This window comes from Sinohyriopsis cumingii, chromosome 8, assembly GCF_028554795.1.
Source record: "Sinohyriopsis cumingii isolate HCF-2022 chromosome 8, ASM2855479v2, whole genome shotgun sequence".
Lineage (NCBI taxonomy): Eukaryota > Metazoa > Mollusca > Bivalvia > Unionida > Unionidae > Sinohyriopsis > Sinohyriopsis cumingii.
Window position 1 is genome coordinate 77,697,939 of NC_142968.1, and position 11,400 is coordinate 77,709,338.

Sequence of the window (11,400 nt, forward strand, 5' to 3'; positions counted from 1 at the left end):
CCATTCGTAACTTCAGTCCGCAAGCGCAACACTGTACTTCGTATCCCAATCCTGACTCAGGCCCCAAGTAGACAAATCCTGTTCTAGCTAAAACATGCGAAGAAGGTGATCCTTCCCTATCCGTAGGCCATTTCTGAAACGTGTCCAATCAACGGGCACAATCACAATAGTCAGGTAAGAAGACTCGAAAAGGGTACGGTTTGAACTTGGAGTTCTCATCGGGTTTCTCACTCGATTCTTGCTGTGGCGAAGTCATTCTTCTGGTGGGTGAATATCCACTTACAACCAATGTTTTATACCAACGTGTCCATACGGTAAGGTGAAATGATTGGGAAGTCGTACTCGCTTCTGGTACACGATTTGATAGACCTTTTCCAAGGGTCGACTAAAGATGTGGTGAGTGGGTAAACGTACAATCTTGTTGGGTTGATAGGTGGTCACTTTAAAGTGTTGATCTTTTCCAGACTGCAAGACTTCTTTCAATACCCCAAAGTTCACCACTCGACTCGTACGATAATTCAGAGTCAATCCTTTCACTTTACACGTCGTGTGCACTTCTCCTTGTTTGTCTGGCGAAACTTAGAATCTTGTCGTCGGGGTGCTCGTCTGTCCAGGCTCCTAAACGGTCTCCTTCGATGTCAGGGTGCTGTTGACTAGGGTGATCGATGTAAATGCAACTGTCCGTGTGAAAGTACAGGACACGTTCCCCTAACAGTTCTAAAGCTTCGTACAATTTTAAGCGAGCATGAGCTGTCACGTAAGCCGCAATAATGACATTTCCAAAGGGGTCGTCTTGTACAAAGTCCAGATCTTCTTCGTAATTCACTAAAATCAAATCTTCGCGAACGACGTCCACGTGTTTCAAGAATTTACTTTTGTCGTGAATCATCTGGAAGTAGCGAGAAGGTTCTGTCAAATATTCCGTCTTGGGTAAACACGAGCGTTTTGCCATTTTGCCCCACAAGCAATTTAACATCACTTTGGCAAACGAGCGCTTGCCTTCGTTTTTCTCGATGTGATCTAAAGTGATGCCTTCTTGTGCCCAGTATTTCTCTTTGAATGTCTTTTGGTCTTCGGGAGTGTGACACCAGGACGGATAGCCGTTGGCTTCTTGCTTTGGTTTCAAAAAGGCATCAACGTAGTCTGCGAAAATGCCTTTCTGTGTGGGGTCACCTTTGTGGTATTGTTGTGTCTTGGGAAAGTGACAAATTTCGTACACTTCTAACAGTTGGTATCCCATGTCCAGAGCTTTGAACAATTCTACACTGACCCAGGTTCCCGTCAAGGCTCGTTCTTGCTGGGTGTGCTGACAAGTCTGGTCTTGGTTGCACGTTTCGGCACAAGTACGGCACAAGGGAAACATCAATTTGCCTTGGCAATGGTGAGGTAAGACGGGATGGTACAAGTCCGTGGGAGGCAAAATTTTGCACTTGATCAAGCCTTCGTATTGTCGAATGTTTTTCAGGTCGATGTGTTCCGTCAACAATTGTGGGTGCCCTGCAGGAAAGCGACAATATTTGCACACGTAGGGATACAGCGAACACACGTCCAAGTATTTGATTTCTTCTCCTTTCTCTTCGTCGGCTTGGTACAGCAAACAGGTGGCATTGGTCCTTCCTCCGTACAAACTATCCCTCGGGTTCAGCGGGTCCATGAACTGGTAACTTTCCACGAGGCGTTTAAACTCGGGATCGGTTTTCAAACGGTGATCGTACTCGTGTTCCCACATTTCCACCACTTGGTATCCTTCCTGTTCTAACTTTAGACGTTCCTGACAGGTGGCCTGGTACAAGTCTTCCATGGTTCGTTGCAAAAACTGATTTTTAGTGCCGCGGTCAGGGTAACAGACGGGACATCCGTGAAATAAGCAACCGTTAAATTCGTACACGATCTTGGGGTTTTCTAAATCCCAGCCATCGACCGAATGCGTTCCGATGGTCTTTTCTCCCCCTCCGTTGCGGGCATGCTGAATACATTTGTCTTCCTTGTCGCACAAGTAATGTAACCAGCGTAGGGCTTTGACCGAGGATTGACGTTTGACATAGTGTGTCGTTTGAGGACTGATGACAGCCACGGTGTTTTCAGGCATGAATCGTTGCCGGTACACTAAGGAACACGCTTTGGCAATGGTGCAAGCTTCTTTCAAAGGATCGACCCCTCCGTGTTCCATGAACAGTTCTCGAAATTTTCCACAGCAACGCCGTAAAATGTCCATGTCGGAACGACAATACTTTACCATTTCTTCCTGAAAATCGAAAGGGTCGGAGGCGTGAGCCTAGTACCAAGCGTAGAAAGCTTCTCGTTGTTCGGTACGCATGTTGTCGGGGTTGTAGTCTTTAGCCTCTGGCAAATGGGATAGAACGGCATGTTGATTGGCTTCCGTATTGAAAAAGTGTGGAAAGTACCCTTTAGCCATTTCTGTCATTCCAAACGTTTTAGGCATTCGATTCAAAGACATGGCCAAGTAACTCATCCAATCTTTAAACTGCACTTGTCCCACTTGCATGAAAATGATTTTGGCTCCGTTCAACGTGACTTTAGGACGTTCGGTGCCATGTTCTGTATAGTATCTGAGAAGAAACTGTCCATTGTATCCGGAGAAATTGTGAGCCATCACCGTGGCATGACGATGACAATCTCCGTAACGTTCGATGTCCTCTTGGCTCCATGTCTTGTCGATGGGGTCTAAGACCCATTGTGCAAAATCGGCTAGCGTGTTCGGTCCCCGAAAGATTTTTTCACGCCCTCCAGGAATCTTGCTGCAGTGAGGGCAATGACTGAAGATAGGTTCTTGAATGCACTTCTCGCACGCTCGATGAGCCACGCAGAAATTAGGAACGTGAATACCGGTCTCTTGCATGCATTTGAAATCGAAAAAGATGAAATTGCCTTTCTTCTTCTTGTGACCATCGTCCTTCTCTGGTTGGGGTTGGTATTTTTGTACGTAGCATTGGTGTTCCAAGTCCACGATGCAGTGACAAATGTGACATTTTTTCTTTCCTCGACATACGTGTGCCTTGGCATTATTGGTAAGTATGCCTTGTCCACACGTAGGGCACAATCTCAGCAGTTGACAAGCACATTTCTGCTGTGAACCTTGCGTCTTCAAATGTTGTTGGTAACAGGCACGACTGACAAACGTGCGCAGACAAGCAGGACAATGCACTGGTTCTTGCCCTTCGTTCAGACAGGGTGGAGAGGCCAAACATCCTGAGCATTTCGATCCACAATGCTTGTGTTGCTCTCGATTATTATAACCATAGTCACATTTCTCACAGTAATAACCGTATCCCAGGAATGCGGTGATACTGGTAATGGTATCGAAATGGTTATCGTGATGATAAAGGTGAATGTATTTTCCATCCTTAAAATCTTGGCCTCGAAACAACAGACGCCCACGCACTTCTTGAGGGTGCACTTTCAAGGTTTAGCGTGGAGCTAGGACATCTTGCAAGTTCTGCATTTCAGGAATGCCACAGGGTTTGTCTTTGGGCAAGCCGGCTTGTTGTAACAGGAGTTCTGCTTCGTTTCGTTGTTTGGCTCGGTCCGATTGTCGAATAGTTTTCCAGGCTCTTTTCCATTCTACCTTGTCGTTCTTGTTGACATAAGTTCGTCCCACCACGATAGCCCTGGCTAAACACATCTGGTCTTGAGGTTTGTGAATTCGGACGAGGCTCTTTTTGGTGCTGCGAAGTTCGTCCACCAATAACATCTTTTTGCGTCCAGTCCCTTGAGGAGGAGAGACGTGGGTCATGTCCAGTGTGGCTTTTCCATCGGTGATGTCAAACTGGTCATTGGATTGTTGTACGTGTTGAATCTTGTCCATGACTTTGGAAGCGGTCAATTCTGCAGGGGTGCTAAACTCGATCCAAACAGGGGATTTCAATCGATCGTGTTGTATGGAAAGTCTCAAGCGATCGTCTTCTTTGGGTTGACATTGTCGCTTGAGTGTGGTGAGTAAAGAATCCCACACCCCGGTGATGAACCCTTCTGCTTTCTCTAACGGTACTTCGGACTTGAAATCTTTAAACTTCACCGTGTATTTGTAAGCCGTGGTTCTAAATTTTCTAGAGGAGCGCTTTTCTGTCTCTCGAATGAATAGTATTTGTCAGGGTTAACTAAGGGTGGTGAACTTTGTTTAGAGGGTTTGGATTCTGGTTCACTCATGTCCTCTTCAAAATCACTGGCATGAATTTGTGCCAAGATTTCAGCTTTGGTACGAGGCGATAGATCACGTTTCTGCCTCTTACTTTCTTCTTTCTTCTCAAATGAATTGGATCGTTTCATCTTGAGTGAAAAACGTAAAATGAATAAAGTTTAAACACCATGGGCTACTTTATAGTCATGGCAGACCAGCGTATATAAAGGGTGTGTGTCTTGTCCTTTCACTATTCATTTCACTCTCTAACCGAGCACAACGATGGAAGAGACTACCCAGATCGAACGTTTCATCAAAGCTTTGCGACGGGTCATTAGAAAATTTTCTTCAGACCAGCCGACGGACTACTCTCCTTCCTTGCGAGATAAAAGTGGAGATACTTGCTATATCTGTCAAAAGAAAGGGCATTGGTCTTCAGAGTGTCCAGACCGTCAAAAAAGAAAAAAAGGGGCTAGAAAAGACAAAAGTCAAGATACCTATTATCATTGTCAAGAAAAAGGACATTGGTCTCCAGATTGCCCCAAAAAGAAACAAGAGGAGTCAGAAGAAGAAGAGAGAGATTCTTTCGAGAAAGAAGAGGAAGAAGAAGAAGTGGAGAAAGAAAGTAGAGAGGTAAAGAAAAAGAAACAGGAGAAGAAAAGAAGAAGGGAAGAAAGTGAGGAGGAAGAAGAGGAAAAGTCTGTGACTGTGAAGAAATTTAGAAAATAGAGAGAGTAAATAATAAGAGAGAAGAAGTCTATGAACTTTTTAGAATGTTTAGTTGTGAATTGTGAATTGAATTGTAAATATTAATAAAAGAATAAATTAATTATAAAAGGTAAATGTCTTTAGGTTTTTGATTTTAAAATAAGAACCTATACTCACGCACTCATACACAGACACGTACTATAGGGGTAAAATGGGGCTTTTTTTGAGTTATTGGCAATTGAAAGTGTATCTCTTTTCGAGGCACGTGGGTGGCCCTGAAAAGGGTCTTTTTTTGGTGTAGGGGTGAGATTAAGCAATCAACTTTAACTGTCTTAAGCCTTTGCCACGGCCGAGGCCTACTTCTGATGATGATTTGGTTGAAATCACTAAGGGTGGTACGGTAGGCTTAGTCACAGGGCTTGAGTGTTTAGCTCGGGAAGATCGTATTCTCTTCGTTCGTGATAAAGAAGTCAGATACATTTGTTTCAGACTTCTTAACTCCGCTAAAATGTCCAACAGTACCGTGACGGTTTGACTTTCACCCTCTTGTTTCTTTGCTACTTCTTCTTCTTCTTCTTGTTTTTTTCTTACCTCTTCTTCTTGCTGTTGCTGTAGAAGAAAAGCTTGTTCTGCTTCCTTTTGCTGCTGCATAAATTTCTCCAATTCTTCTTTCTGTCTCTGTCGAAACTTCTCCACGTGTGGTAATGAAGGAGAAGGTGACGAAGGTTCTGGAACAAATTCTTGCGAGGTAAGAAAATCCACATAATCCCAATTCACCTCTTCTGAAAGTAAGTCCGGGTTCCCTTGTGTAGTCTCAACGGCAGGTGCACCCCAATTGATCGTTTTCTGAGTTTCCGTCATGTTGAAAAACTGTCGCATGGATTGACTGCACACAGGCGATAGCGAATCTATATAGACTACGTGACGTCACAGACTGCTCTCTGCGGAATGGATGTGGGCTGACTGAATTTTGTTACGCGTGTTTGGATTGGTCAACGAATTCAATCGTTTCAATCCTTTCTGTCCCTATAAATAAGCGCAGTTCACTGCATTGATCCACCTGTTCTCGGCGCCTCAAGATGTGGACCGACATTCAATCTTCAACCCTTGTCTCTTCGATGATGTTCAGGACGGACATACCGATGTATGTCCGATCCAAGTGGACCGTTGTCCACAGAACAGACACCAGTCTGTGGATGCGAAGAGTCTATGTGGAGCGTCAAGGATGCCTCAAAAGAGTCCTGATTTACGGTCCTGCAGTCAGGCGCAGCCTAAGGACAAGAAGAAGACCAATGCGGTGCCCTTTATGTTAATGGATACATTAACATAAACCCAAAGGCCCTTTTCAGGGCCACTCCAATTTCTCGAAAAGAGATAGACTTTCAATTGCCTATTTTTTTATTATTTGTGTGTGTGTGTGTGTGTGTGTGTGTGTGTGTTTTATATCCCTCTCCCCTGTTCCTTTTCCATAGACCTATCAGGTCGGGACCATATTAAAATAGGGTCCCGACCCTATTCCATTTCCCATATTCGATTCTCCTTGAGGCTATACAGTCCCACCCATGTTAATTTCCCCTTGAAGCTATACAGTTCCACCCATGTTAATTTCCCCTTGAGGCTATAGTGTCGCATGAGTTTTCCCCATGTTAAATTTCCCTTGAGGCTAAACGATCCCACGATTTTTCCCAATGTTAAATTTCCATTGAGGCTAAACGATCCCAAGGGGTCCTGTAATGCTAATTCCTATTGAGGCTAAGGTATCCCACCTTACTACTTTCGTTAGACTGAAATTAGATGAAAAGAGAACACTGTTCTTGGTCTCCACTTTATATACATCCCCACTTGAGCTATGTGGCAATAAATGTTTCCTAAAAGAACTCAGATTAATGGAAATTACTCTAAACTGTAAATAAATTCATCTCTATAACCTTCTAAAGTCATGATCAAGGCTAGATCATGAAATCAAGCAGCTATTAAAACTTAAAAATAAGACAAATCTCCGGGACTTACTAAAACTCAATCTCCAGTCATTGACAAAGGTCAAGCACAAACTACAAACTAAATATACGTAATATTGACTAATAGATGAGTAGGCGATGGTCACACATAATGGCGCGTCGAATAATAAGTGAAATTTTAACAGTACATTTTCCGTTAGAGTCCTGAGAGCCTCACAAGGTTAAAATCACGTTTCCAACAGATATTTCACTTAATTGTTTACCTAACAGGATCCGTATTTGTGTATACAAATAGATGAAAAGTACCCTCAAAAGTTGATATCCTTTGTAAAAAAAAAATCTTCAAGTATTAATCAAAATTATGTCATTATTAGCCTGAACAACCATCTACCAAAAGATCGCGGTAGTTGTTAAATACCGTTCATAAAGAGTGTATTTCAGATAGAACTGTGTTTTTTTTCTTCAACGTTTCACTGCTGTTTCATCACTTCATGTCATGGAGTCGGCATACATATATGATGTCATTGTTGTACCCGTTTAAACCCCTACTGGTATTACAACATTTTTGACGGCGATGGTGTCCGGAATATTTTCTTCATCAGATTTCAATGAAGTTTACAAGGTAAAGTTGACGTTGCCATTACATATAAACATTGCATTGACCCCAACTGATATAGTGTGATATAGGTTGATGTTCGTGGTGATTGAAAGCAAAAACTTTATCATAGGTTTAGAGAGAGAGAGAGAGAGAGAGAAGGAAAAAAAATTCAAGTTAACTAGGCCAGTACGTTTGTGTTATACATTACAAGTACATATGCGGACGTAAACAAAGTATGTTATAAGATTACTTCTAGATACAGGTCGCATTCATTTCAGAGCTACCATTTGTGCTAATATAGGCCATTATACTTTCTGAAATCATAAATATATTACACTTATATACATAACGTCTTATCCTTTACAGGTGGGAGAATTGCTTACCTGTTGTTTTTTTTTGTTGTTGTTTTTTTTTAATTTTTTTCTTGTTTTTTTTTACAGCAAACCAAAACAAACATCTAGTTATAACTTACAAGGAAGACAAAAATCCGGTACGCACTAAAACTCTATATCCCTTTTTATGGTCAAAGATCCATTTCAAAATACAAACTAAATATACATAACAGTGACCAGTAGATAAATGTGCGATGGTCAATCCTAATGGTGCGTTGAACTGTAGGAGAAGATTTAACTTTACATTTTCCGTTAGAGTCCTGAGAGCCCCACAATATTTCATTCCCGTTCCAACATTAATTTGTTATTTACCAGGACTTGTATTCGTGTATACAAAATAGATGGAACGTACCCTAAAAAGATGGTATCGTCCGTAAAAAAATAATTGCCGGTTACAAGTATTAGTCAAAGCTGAGCATATATTTTACGTAAGAATTCTTCACCAGCTTTTACGTAAGAAATTTCTTCATCAGCTTTTATGTGAAGAATTGCTTCGTAAACTCTAAGTCAATCCGTTTCTCAATTCCGAGAGAGAGAGAGAGAGAGAGAGAGAGAGAGAGAGAGAGAAGAAAGGAAGGAAGTTCAAGTCATTTGATGTAGTGTCACTCGATGATGAAGACGTGACTACATTCTTGGGGAATTGAAGGTACTCGGGATCGAGCTGCAAAGACAAAGCCTGTTTGAGCTTCTGGCCAGCAAAACTTTATTGAAATGCTCAACATATAAACTTTCATTTCAATATCAAAATACAACAAGCTCAATTTTCGGATATAAGAAATACATATTAAACTACGATATTCTTTCACTTACCAACATCATACTTGTATCATAACTGTCGTTTAGAATGTAATACAGATAATTAAATATCGAATAAATTCACGATAGCAAAAGAATCTAAAATTCAATATTTCAGACTAATATCGTAATTGAAATATATTTCACTGAATTTATTCTAAAAAGTCAACATATTAAACTCCATTATTTAAAGAGTATTTTATTTCTAAATTAACTATTACTGAGTATGAAGTTGGTAGCGAACGTTGCTTTTACTATAATCAATAATATAATTATAAGTAAATATAAGTTCTTCAAACAATTAAACTTCTAATACATTTTGTTAAACAATAGCAAAGAAATATTAAAATGATCTAATGTTTAAACATACTGATGTTAGGTTAACATCTTAACACTAAAAATTCTTATAACACTAAAAGTCTTATGCTATGAAAAATTGTACATAGACGGTTATCTTACCTGCAAAGACAAAGCCTGTTTGAGCTTCTGGCCAGCAAAACTGGTGTCGGCCCGTTGGGTTTTTTATACCAGTTTTCTTAAGACAACGCCAAATATGGCGCGTTCTTTAGCTCTCTGCGTTGGCCAGAATCTCAAAGCGAGGCTTCGTAGTCTCTTACAGATTATTGTCTAGGTCTATGTACATTATTACGTAACTACTTCTGCAAGATCAGCACATTTGCCCTCCATAGGAATCTTTGGAATCTGTCTAGTTCGCTATTTTTGTAATGTACTCTTTTTATGCTAAGTCTGAGATACAAGTAATGTTTTGTTTAAGACGGTTCGTACTTGATCATAATAGCGTAATCATTGTTGAATAGTAGTATATAATTGTAACACGAATAAATGGATTAAATCTCAATATATTTTAGTAGAAGATTACTTCCAATATGATTTATCAATTTACTTCTAATACAATTTAATCAAAACTTACTCTTAATACAATTTAGAGGAATTTTCAATCTTGTTACTTGTACTAAAAAGTTATGTCCTAATATATATATGGTATCCTTTTTTTCTTGTATTTTATGATTGTAAGATCATTTTTGGAAAATCAGTCAAAATGAGTATCACCATTCTAGTATAGCGCGCATTTATAAACCAGCTAAGTTTATTTTTGCATTATGTGACTATTAGCATTAGCAAGCAGCTGCCACAAGAACACGGTGGTTGTTAAATATCGTTAAAAAAAGAGGGTATATTTCTGGATAGAACTGTGTTTCGCAGCGTTCCGCTACCATTTCATCACGCCATGTCATTGCGTCAGCACATACATATGACACAGTTGTGATACCAGATTGAACGTTACTGGTATTACAACATTTTTGACGGAGATTGTGTCCGAAATTTTCGTCTTCATTATATTTCAATTAAATTCACAAGGTCAAGTTGCCGTTGTCCTTTGGTATAAACAGCGCTTTGACCCCAACTGATTTATTTGGAACTTTATCGTATTTTTATCGAGAGAAAAAAAAAAGGAAAGACCAACAAGTTAACTAGGGCACTACGTTTGTGTTACACATTTCAAGCACATATGCGGACGTAAACAAAGTCTATCATAAGATAATTACTTCTAGATACAGGCCGCATTCATTTCAGGACTACCATTTGTGTTAATAGGCCATTATATTTTCTGAAAACAGATATATATTATACGTACATACATCATGTCTTATCCTTTTACACCTTGCAAAAGTGAAAGTATTGCTTACCCCTTTAAGTTATATTGCAGTAACACAAGGTGTGTATTTGTGTATGTGTCTTTCTGTCTGTCACAGCTGCCAAACAAGAGGTCGCTGATTCCCAGCTATTTTTTAAATGTCTTATTTTCGCTCTTTTCTTAACTCGCACATCCTATTTGTTTTGACTTTTTGAAACTTTGATCACTCCCGTCTTAGGACGGGCAATTGCGTGTGTGTGTGTGTGTGTGTGTGTGTGTGTGTGTGCATAGATGTTAAAAACGTTAAAATTAAAATAAAAAAGGCCTTTGTTTTCTCAATAAATAAAAAACGAAAAAAACGTTCCAGTAGTTTTTAGGCAACACAAAAATCAATATTTTACTTATTTACACGCTACATACCAGTTTTAAAGTTTCAGTGATACAAATATGAGAAAATGTCAAAAGTTTTTAAACCGTAGTCCAGATAACATTGAATTTTTTTCACTCAATATCGTTATCACCATCTGACTGATCTGACCACTCTGTGGTTTCCTCCATATAATTTATATTGTCCAGCAAAAAATAAAAAACGTAAAAAAATGCGTTTTTCGAGGTAAATAAAAAACGAAAAAAACGTTTTTATCATCTATGTATGTGTGTGTGTACGGATGCCTCAACCACCGACACCGACTTTGAGGCATCACTTTTGGTGATATGTACACGGTCGAGATGGTATAGGTGTGTGTGTGTGTGTGTGTGTGTGTGTGTTTTGTCCCACATTATACCACATGATGGAAATGCTCAGACCAGGCTTTATGCCATAATTCTTACCTTAGTCACCGGTAATTAGATAGGTTGATTTTAAGCATGGTATGATGATATACTAAAAATGTATATTATTGAATTATCATTTGTGATATTGCGAAGCACCCATAAATTTAGATTCATAAATACTGGGAAAATAAAACATTATACATGTTTCTTCGAAATCAAAACTGACTGAATGACGTACTTGGGAAAAGGAGTTTGCGTAATGAATCTTTCCTATATATGTCCAAAAGTAAAATAAAATCAATTTTAATTTCAACAACGATAGGTTTCTAAAATAAAATGCGATGCTTTCTGATGTATGTCAGATATGTCTATTTTGCATT